This window comes from Mercenaria mercenaria, chromosome 7, assembly GCF_021730395.1.
Source record: "Mercenaria mercenaria strain notata chromosome 7, MADL_Memer_1, whole genome shotgun sequence".
Lineage (NCBI taxonomy): Eukaryota > Metazoa > Mollusca > Bivalvia > Venerida > Veneridae > Mercenaria > Mercenaria mercenaria.
Genome location: NC_069367.1, coordinates 82,026,022 through 82,036,912, shown reverse-complemented (window position 1 = coordinate 82,036,912; position 10,891 = coordinate 82,026,022). Strand labels below are relative to the sequence as shown.

The 10,891-nt window shown below is 33.8% G+C and overlaps 1 long non-coding RNA gene across 1 annotated transcript; it reads right to left on the bottom strand.

Moving 5' to 3' along the window:
* Window positions 1-931: 931 nt before the first annotated feature.
* On the bottom strand, window positions 932-5,367 carry LOC123553788 (uncharacterized). The gene is made up of 3 exons (XR_006686879.2): window positions 5,225-5,367; window positions 4,900-4,953; window positions 932-3,856 (listed from the first exon to the last, which is right to left on the bottom strand). It is a non-coding gene; the product is annotated as an uncharacterized LOC123553788 (long non-coding RNA).
* Window positions 5,368-10,891: the final 5,524 nt, after the last annotated feature.

Genomic DNA, 10,891 nt, shown 5'->3' with positions numbered 1-10,891 from the left:
TGGAGCCAGACGAAACGTAAGAGGTGCGAAGGGTATATCACGGTAAAGACTCATGCAATTTGTCATCAATTTATATCAAATATTTTTCAGGCAGGCGCGTCACAAGGTGAAAATGTGCATTTTTTACTATTTCAAGGGCCATAACTCTGGAAATAGGGGCGGAGCCAGACGAAAAATTGGATGTGCGCAAGTTCATATCACGATAAAGACTCGTGCAAAGTTTCATCAATTTATATGAAAAACTGTTTGAGCTAGGCGTGTTACAAGGTGAAAATGTGCATTTTTGACTATTTCAGGGGTCATAACTCTGGAAATAGGGGTTAAGCCAGTTGCAGAATAGGAGGTGCACAGGTTCATATCATGATTAAGACTCATGCAAGATTTCATCAATCTATATCAAATACTTTTTGAGCTAGGCTCGTCACAAGGTGAAAATGTGAGTTTTTGACTATTTCAGGGGCCATAACTCTTGAAATAAAGGAAAAAGCCAGACGAAAACTAGGAGGTGCGCAAGATCATGTCATGTTTAAGACTCATGAATGCAAGAATAAAATACTTTTTGTGCTAGGCGCGTCACGAATTTCGGACGAACGGACGCGCGCATGCACGGACAAGACCAAATCTATATACCCAACCACTCATGAGGGGCACAAACAGTGCAAACCATGATCAGCCTGCACTTCTCGCAAAGCCAAAAACACTTGCCGCCAGTGTAGACGTACAACAAGCGAAGTATTTTCGCCCAAAAAAACAACAAAATTGGCGCAGATTCACAGTGACCTAGTGAGAACAATTCAACTCAACCAGAGATTGATTAATTATTTTCGCAAGTATTTTGAATGCAGCCTTTTTGACAGTATTTATATAACAATTAGTAATTTACTGCAATGTTTTCCTATGCCGTCACAAAGTAAATGAAATAAAAGAAACGTTCAAACTTGATCAATTTTATTCAACGTAATAATACATGAAACAGTTTAATGCCTTTGTAAGTACAAATACTTATGAATTTCTAACATGACAGCTATACATAATCAATTAACTTCCGGGTGAATGAATGCTTTTAATACTTTGTTTATTAATGTTTTGTTTCAACTAAATTCATTGAAGTTCATAACGCCATCAGAAAGTACATTGAAATTATTTCAGACAAAATCCATATAAATTAAAATCTGATCATTTATGAAGAAGAAATTTTACGCGGAATATAATATCTAAAACTCTGAGTAAAATATGTCATGAATGCTGAAAAATCTTTTACGTATTCTCAATACTCTAGTTGGTGCTGACAATAAAATTATAACAGTAAAACATATATAATGATAAAATGTGCACGAGATAATGAGCTTTTTGATATTAAATGTAAGGTAAATGACGGTTTGAGTATATGCATTATAAAATCATACACAACACACAAAACGGAAATAATACAAGTGTCCGTTGTTGCTTTAAATATTGTTAAAACTATCTTCTCGAGTATGGTCTATCCAATACACATGGCAGGTCGGACGGGGACATTAATTAAACGATTGATACAATTAAAGAAGTATCGTTCTCTTTTTTTCACTAAAACATTTTATTATTTACAAATGCAGAAAATCTTAAAAATATATTTAATTTGAATAGATATGTAAGTTAATCGTGTGCGTAGAGATGCCATCACAATCAGTAGCAGCCAATGTTAAATGTAATCTATTTTAACGGCATATACATATACATATATTACGTGAGCAGAATTTAACTGACCACAAAGAACTGTTTACACTCAACAAAATTCCTAATCGGTCAGTTTATATTTGTATTACTATATTGTCAGTAATGCATGTATTTACACGAAATTTCACATGCCGACATTTGAATAAGTACTTCAGCTAATTATTAATTTATTTTTGGCGACTCACGGCCAAAGTAACCGCATTAGGCGTTTTGCCTAATATTGGATATTTTGCACGTGCATTTCATGTGCACCAACATACACGTGTTCGTTCACAATTTTGGCATTACTTACGAAAGTCCAACTAGAAAACACATATTATGGTGAAATTGACACAAGAGCAATTAGATCGAGCTGTCGGAATGCTGCTAGCTGGGACACATCTACGACACGTGTGTAATTATTTTTACAATTTCAATAGAATTTTGATGTAATTTGTTTGTAACTGTTACTTTGGTGGTTATTTCCATTTGTAACCTTATTTCCGTTTACAAGAACATTCACTCGTTGGTTATCTACCATCCGCGCTCTTTTGTCGAAATTTAACCAAAGTACAATTCATTTAAGTGACCGATTTTGAATTTTGTTGTATAATTTCGACAGCCCGGGCGCGTTGCTCTTGTGTCAATTTCACGATCATATGTGTTTTTCTAATAGGACTTTCGTCAGTAATGCCAAAAGAGTTTATTAACACGTGCATATTCGTGCACATGCCATGCACGTGCAAAATATGCTAAATTGGCCAAAACGCCTAAAGCGGTTACTTTGGCGGTGAGTCGGTCAAAAATAAATCTATAATTAGGTGCAGTACCTATTCAAATGTCGGTATGTGAAATTCGTGTAAATACTTGCATTGTTTACAAAACAGTAATACAATAAAAACTGACCGATTAGGAATTTTGTTGAGTGTATATACACAAATGTGCTTTATGTATGTTTACATCAATACAGCATAGGTATTATTAAGGCACAATGTATCTTTAACATTAATTGCCGGTCTTGCTCCTCGTCATACAAACTTAAATCATTTGACTAGATAATGCGTAAAAAGTCTATAACTTCCTCTGAGGTTTCGCTGATTCCATTGAACTTGGCGGCAGAAATATAATGAAATACTCTTACTGGATTCTTAACAACATTAACCTGTCCGTCGTGAATGTCCTTCGACGCATTGCCCTTGTCGAATCATCAGAGGAAAATCATCGGAGAACTGACGCCTCAGTTGTAATTTTAACTAACTACACTATGTTCTATTTATAGAGCTAACAATGTAGGCCAAATAAGGTAATAAAAAAGTTCATAAGAAATTTACAGATATACATATAAATAAAATAACCAGCTGTTTTTCATATGAAGATAAAAAAAACATTGTTAGCATGCATATACGCACACTGTGATATAGTTATAAGATGCTTAAAATAGCAGAACCTGAGTTATCATCACTTATAATTAAATTAGCTTGTTTCTTAAAAACAGAACCAAAACAATAATATTCAAATTCATATTCAAACAGACAGTCACATGCCGAGATAAAATTGAAATTCAACTTCTTAAATATTTATGTCCGAGGCGCTGAGAACAGAGGCCCATTTTATGAAGTCTACAATACTCAAAACAAAGTTAAAATATAGTAATGTGTTTCACGAACATCATTTCAAAAAGTTGGCTATTCTTAGAGCATGCGCCGAAGAAAAATTGTCATAAAATTGAATTAATGACAACTTTTTAAAATGATAGTACAAGTTAAATCCTACGAAATAATTTGGTTTTCAAAGTCGATACCTTAGAATGAAGCTTATAAACTTTTGAAAAGAGGTCCATGAATTTAGATAAAACGTTTTGTAAATAAACAGATACAGGTTATACTTTAAAGAAAATTTCACTGACAAATCGCAAAGTCACTGTCACTACGACACGCTGTCATCTTTTAGTAAACGCCAGGTCATAGTTTGAAATTCGTGCTGTATAAAACAAAGGCAACGAGCACGGCAATCAGTACGCCACACACAGGCAAGACAACTCTTGTTACATTGTTTTTGTTTTCTATGTTATCTTTTCTTCTTTCTCTCTTGTCTTTTCTTGTTTCTTTCTGCGGTTTCCCTTTCAACTGGCGCATATTTGACCGTATACACTTCCAAGTACCTACAATAAAAACACTCCTGTTTCATACACTTGAACGTACGTTCATAATTTATCAAATACTCACTAATGAAAACTATGAAAACTTTGTATTAAATTTAGCAACGATAAAACACCCGTCCATTTGAAAATACAGATTCACTAACACACGTTGATTTCCAAAACGGGAAGTTTCCCTCACTGTTACAAGTATTCATTTAGACTATATTGTACATTGAACTTACACTGCTTACATTAAAATTCTACGAGTTTCAAATAACATTCATAGGCTTTCAAAAAGGAACAGAATATAAAAACACTGTTTCGAATAACAAAATGAAAAAAACTATTAAATCAATACTGACGTATTAGTTAATAAAACTGTAATACAGCTTTCTAAGATACTGTTTAGATTAGTTCTGTTACATGCCTCCAGATTTATCTCATAGTGCTAGAAATCTAGACAGCACATTCGCTTTTTAGTAATTACAAATTACATGTATAAAAGTGCGATATACTAGTAGTCAGTTCCGCAATGTCCGTGGAGTATGTATCTATAATGTTTCTAGAATAGTCTGTGAAATGATAATCTTATGCAGAAAATGTTCATACATGTTAGTCGTATAGTATAACAAGATCATTTAAAAACTGCAAATTGTGTATACACGAACTCCCAATAACATTTCTATAAATTTACAGCATACATTTTTTCTTAATATATTTCGTAGACAAAAACGTTACGTTTTGTTCTCAGATTATATATCTTGAGGCATGACCCTCTGACTGACAGCAATTTAGGTAGAATCTAGCTTTTAGCACTATAACAATTGAAGTTTTATATAAAACGAAGTCTTCTAATCTTGAAATCTTGAAAATAGAATAAAACGAAATCAGAATTTTTTAATTTTGATAAAAGACGTTTATTCATCCTTCATTTTGATTCGTTGATACCAGATGTGCCAATACAATTAAACAATGAAAGTAAAAAAAACAATGCCTATTAAGCTACTATTAAAAGTACAAAAACGTAGGCCTACTACAGCAAGAACAGATCAGAGAAACATTACCTTTGATTAAGGCAGGGACACTTTAATTCCTTTCCGTTTACCGTCCTATCAATGCTGAAAAAAGTTTAAATGTTTCTTTAGTAAATGAAAATAAAAGTTGTTAGGATAGAAAAGAAGGTCCTGTCGTGTAATTTAATTTTAAAGAGTATTAGTCTATGCTAAATGCAAAACCCGACTTGCAAGGTTATGGAGCTATTCGTTACTATATAAAATGTAAACACGTCGACTTTTCCGATCGTTTCACGTATTCATCGAGTTAAATTTGACAACTTTGAAATGCGCTAAAAATATTGTACTGACAGAGAAAAAACCTAAAAGTCCTTACTGAATGCATTTATTATTCCTTGAAAAATGCTTTAATTTACATAAAGTTAATCTGCAAAATAGCAATCAAGCGTCCACGTCTGCTAGTGTAAAACCGCAACGTTTCGCACTGATCACTATGTAGTGAATAGCTTTGTGTCTTCATTACGAAAACCAAATTGGCGGGAAAATTCAGGGGCGGTTTAGAGGACGTGCCGTGTTGGTATGAGGGTCCGGGCATTCTCTTCTGGTTTAAGCTACCTAAAAAGTGTGCGATTTATAAATTGCTTAAATACTACTTAAAGGACATTTTTAGAATTTCAGGGTATAGCGGTAATAACAATTCAAAACTGAAGCAAAATGAAATCCTCAACTTCATCTCAATTTGAAAAAAAAAAAAAATCAAGAAACTAGCTATGTTATTGTCACGGTATGGGACTTGAATATTAAAACGGTGAGAAAATGTGTAGGCGGCCGGGTAGCTTAGTCAGCAGAGTGTGGAACGGTATTCCGAGACCGCGGGTTCTAGTCCCGGTCTGACTGCACATTTTTCTCACCCTGTGACATCTGGCGCCCAACATGGGGCTGTGACGACATTACACTGGTTAGTCTTCGACGCTTGTAAATTCTTATATATAAAGTACCCACTGAAATTCGAGGGCGAATTTCAAAATGGTGGGGGGAATATATTAGCCTACGTTATAGGACTTAAATATCAAAACGGGGAGAAAATGCGTAGGCGGCCGGGTAGCACAGTCGCAGGCGTGTCGGGACTGTATTCCGAGGCCCCAGGTTCGAGTCCCGGTCTGGCTGCACATTTTTGTCACCCTATGACATAATGTTGGAAGTCGAGATGATAGCAGAAACAAAGCCTTGTCGTGTCCTGTCTAAAAAAAAAAACATTTAACATTTTATATGATATTTAATTCAATGTGTACCTCTATATTCTTTTAAATGTTATTCACTCGTTTTCCAAATCACGATTTTTGTTATGTTTATTTTGTTGACTTTTTTAATAAAACTTTATGTGTTTTGCCTCATTCGATTTTATTTTTAAAAGATCATATGTTGACAATAGCACGTGCTAAACTTCCGAATTGTACTTTGAACAATATTTAAGATATTGGCAAAATAGAAAAAGGGGGTTTCATATGTTGTTCAATATAATATGTAAATGAAGAGGCAAAAAATGTAAGGGAACGCTGTTAATATTCAAAATGTTCAAGTGTTAAAACGTGCAACTTTACTTTTTTACGTTTTCAAAATTATATTGTAATAAGCCACTTTCTATTTAAGTTTAAAACGTTTTGAAGCGTTCTTACAGCAGATCCAGGAAGATTTGTAAATATTCTTTTTTTTCTGTTTTGTTATGAAATGGTCCACTTGATTATTTTGCAATCGTATTTTCCCTTCCGGTTTCATCACGTCTGTATACTTTTCACATCGTTTCATTTTCTTACTTGAGCATTATGGTAGGATGCAGCGTGAAAAGAAAACAAAGCACATTACTGGAGGTCAGAATCTCAATGTATGCTTCTGAATCCAGTCTTGAAATTGACCAATGTCAAAACGGCATTCCGAGGCAGGTTAAGTGACATAGTTCTATAATTGTTAAAAAAAGAACATCTTACACTCTACTACGCCTTTACGACATTAGTTCTGCCGGGCATTAACTAAAAAAAGTTACAATTCTGTTAAAGATAATATAGATCTGTTTGTAAGACATTTCTTTACCCGAGACCGTATATAATTATTACGCTTCCATGATAGACAAACACCTAAGTTAAAAGCTTCTGTTTTTATTGAAATTATTCTTATACGTGTGCAGAAAAAAAAAACACCAACAGAGGTTACTTTAATGCAATAAATGACCACTTGTATGTAAACAGAGAAAATTCATTTCGTTAATAAGAGTAACCTCCCTTTAATTTTCTTTCTTTGATTTTTTTCCAAAGTAATGTGCATTGTCTAAGACATAAAAGTGAAAATCAGTGGCAAAGGAGCTAAAACCTCACAATTTTGAGACCGAATCTACACGATTGTATAAGTAAATGAGTTAAGTCGTGTTTCCACTGTCCCTTCGATAACTTTTTAAATTTGTTAATCACTAACATGTTAAAAGTCGGCGATAACTTGCAGTCGGTATAGATAACGAAAGACGAAAACACTAACTTTGAAGAGCTGTCAAAGCAAAGTTATACAACTTACATATCTTCTGCGGAAGAAAGATATATATATAAAATCCTATTTTCCTCATACCGCCTGTCTGTACTTCCTTTTATAAATGGGGGAATTTGACAATAACAGACTGACGCTATAAACGTCTCGTATGAAGGTTAATGGCAAACTTACTATGATTTTTGAATGGAAACCATAATATGAAGGTTAATGATGTTTGATGGTAACCATAATACGAAAGTCAATGGCAAACTTACTGTGAAGTTTGATGGCAACCATAATATGAAGGTTATTGGCAAACTTAACTTACTGTGAAGTTTGATCGCAACCATAATGGAAACCTTCCTACGAAGTTTGACTGCTCGTATGAAGGTTAATTAGAGGTTAATACATGACAGAGCCGGCCCGGGAGGTGATAATCGGCCCGGAAAATGAATAATAGCACGAGGGCTTTAACAGAACAGAACAGAACATCTCTTTTATTCTCTCAAGCATGTACAAAACATGCAATATGAGGTATTTACAACAATAATACATGTAAACGAGGCTGCAATACAAAATCACATTTATACATTTATATGTGGTTTTCATTTATAAAAAATCGGACATTTTCAACGTTTTAAGAAAATAATGTATCAAATAATACAGAATACAGAAAAAATGAATATATTTAGCTACATTCTTATATTCCGCAATATTATTATGACAAACTTACACAATTTCTGAAATTCTGAGTTATTCTTGGTACAAATAAGTTTTTCCAATTTAAACATGTTTGGTCGTCTATGATAAATAGGTTTAATATATTGTCTTCTTTCATTTGTAAATTGATCACATTCGAAAAGGTAGTGAAATTCGTCCCCGATTTTGTTTCTACATGAATTACATAAACGTTCATTTAATGGTATTCTTGTCCAGTTTCCCGTTTCTATTGGTAACCTATGATTTCTTGTTCTAAATTTAATCATGTTATATAGAGAAGAGTTTTGTAAATTTGATAAGTACAGTTCGATTCCAAATAATCTTTTGAATACACGGTAAAACGTACTGTTACTAGAGTTATCTACTTGAGAATACCAGTTATTCAAAAATAAACCATTTAGTTTTTGTTTTACTGCTAATTTTAACCATTTTGAATTTGGAAAAGTATGTTCATTCCATATATTTATGAAACCACATTTTATCAAAATTGATTTAACATTATAAAGCCATGGGACATGGCCCGATGGACATTATGAATTCCGGGCCGATTATCACCTGCCGGCCCGGCTCTGTCGTGTTTTAATGTCTTTAATACATATGTTGTGTATATATACCTCTTTTTAGTTACCCTGTCATAACTACACCAAAAAAAGACAAATGTTAACCTTTTTTCATTAGTTTAGGGGGAGTTAAATATCTTAGTGTTTCTAACTTTGGTTTTATATGGCACTTATGTGCTCTTTTATTGATTCCAAGTTTAAATGTGTTGTAGTCAGAGGTTTTAATCTTGGATTAACAGAAGTATATGGTTAATGCTGTTAATAAGATAAGGGTTAGTGACGAAAATGTATTTTAGCTTTTTAAATATTACTTTACCTATAGTGATATTGATTTATACTGTGTAAGTACAAACTGTGTCATTCATTTCAATGGTAATACTTTATTGTACGTACATACTATGCATACACACACACTATATCACAACACCACCACAATACATCATACCATGCTACACTAAATCCACAACACACACACCATACCGCACACACACACCACTACTCCACAATACATCACACCACAACACATTACATCCACAACACACCACAATACATAACACTATACTATACTACATCCACAACTCACACACCATACCACACACACACACCACCACCACCACACCACAATACATCACATCATACCACACTACATTCACAACATACACACACCACACCACACCACAATACATCACACCATACCACACCCATACAACATACATGCACACACAAACAAACGTGCACGGACATGAAACACTCTCAGTCTTACATCATAAAAATATATTATTTGCCAAAGGTTTTTTATAGTAGTTTTATTGTGATTTATCAATACTTTTATCTAAACATACAACGTGTGTAACATTTTATGGTATGAGACATATGTAGTCTCTTGTAATTCTATACAGAATGGCCATTTACCTGTATGATATGTGTATTTTATATTTGTATGTTTGTATAAAATGTAAATGGATGAGACTATAATAAATAAATGATCTGATCTGATCTGATCTGATCTATGTTTGGTTGCACTACACAAGGGGAGTAATAACAACTCCTGACGTTAATACTTTCTTGACGGTAAGGAGTGAAATTCGTATTTATGTATCTATCAAGCTCATTAAATGGTTCGCATCTCTAATAATTCGATAAAATCATGTGTCCTTTTCCGACACGCTTATAGCAGCATTCAAGTTTTACAAACGGTTTTCCAACGACCCAAACGTCCGCTCGCCCGCCATGTTGAAAGCGCACAGACCATGATGACGTTATTTGTGGCCATTGGTTTCACGCGCATGTGTTCACCGGGCCGATTATGATTATGAGTTTTCGGCCCCGGCCGATAAGTGATAATGAGTGAGTGAAAGAAATAATCTGCTAAAACGCATTCATTTTTGTTACTTTATATAGTAACATACATGTATGTATTAATGGCAAACTTACTATGATGTTTGATGGTAACCATAATATGAAGGTTAATGGCAAACTTACTACACTCAGTTCCAAAAGAAAGTGTGCACTAAGTTTTCTGTTATTTTTTTCTCGGTTATTTTCATGAAAACTTATAATGTTTGGTACCAAAATTTAAATCAGTTCGTAAACAAATTGGTGTGCATTTTAGATTTTGAGTTATACCTGAGAGTTAGTATATGAAAAAATGAAACAAAAACGTCGGGGAATTTTTTGAAATATTTAAACTTAAAAAGTGCACACTTTCTTTTGGAACTGAGTATATGATGTTTGATGGCAGCCATAATACGAAGGTTTATGGCAAACTTAACTTACTGGGAAGTTTGATCGCAACCATGATCTGAAGGTTAATGGAAATCTTCCTATGAAGTTTGACCGCAGCCATAATATAAAGGTCAATGGCAAACTTATTGTGAGGTTTGATGGCAACCAAAATATGAAGGTTAATGGTAACTTTCCAATGAAGTTTGATGGCAACAATAATATAAAGTTTAATGGCAAACTTACTGTGAAGTTTGATCGCAACCATAATATAAAGGTTAATGGCAAACTAACTGTAAAGTTTGTTGGTAACCATAATATAAAGTTTAATGGCAAACCTACTGTGAAAATTGTTGTTTACAATAACATGAAGGTTAATGGAACATTTTTACTGTGAAGTTTGATGGCAACCATGATCTGACGGTTAAAGGCAAACTTACTGTGAAGTTTGATGGCAACCATAATATGAAGGTTAAAGGCAAACTTACCATGAAGTTTGATGGCACCTTGATATGAAGGTTAACGGC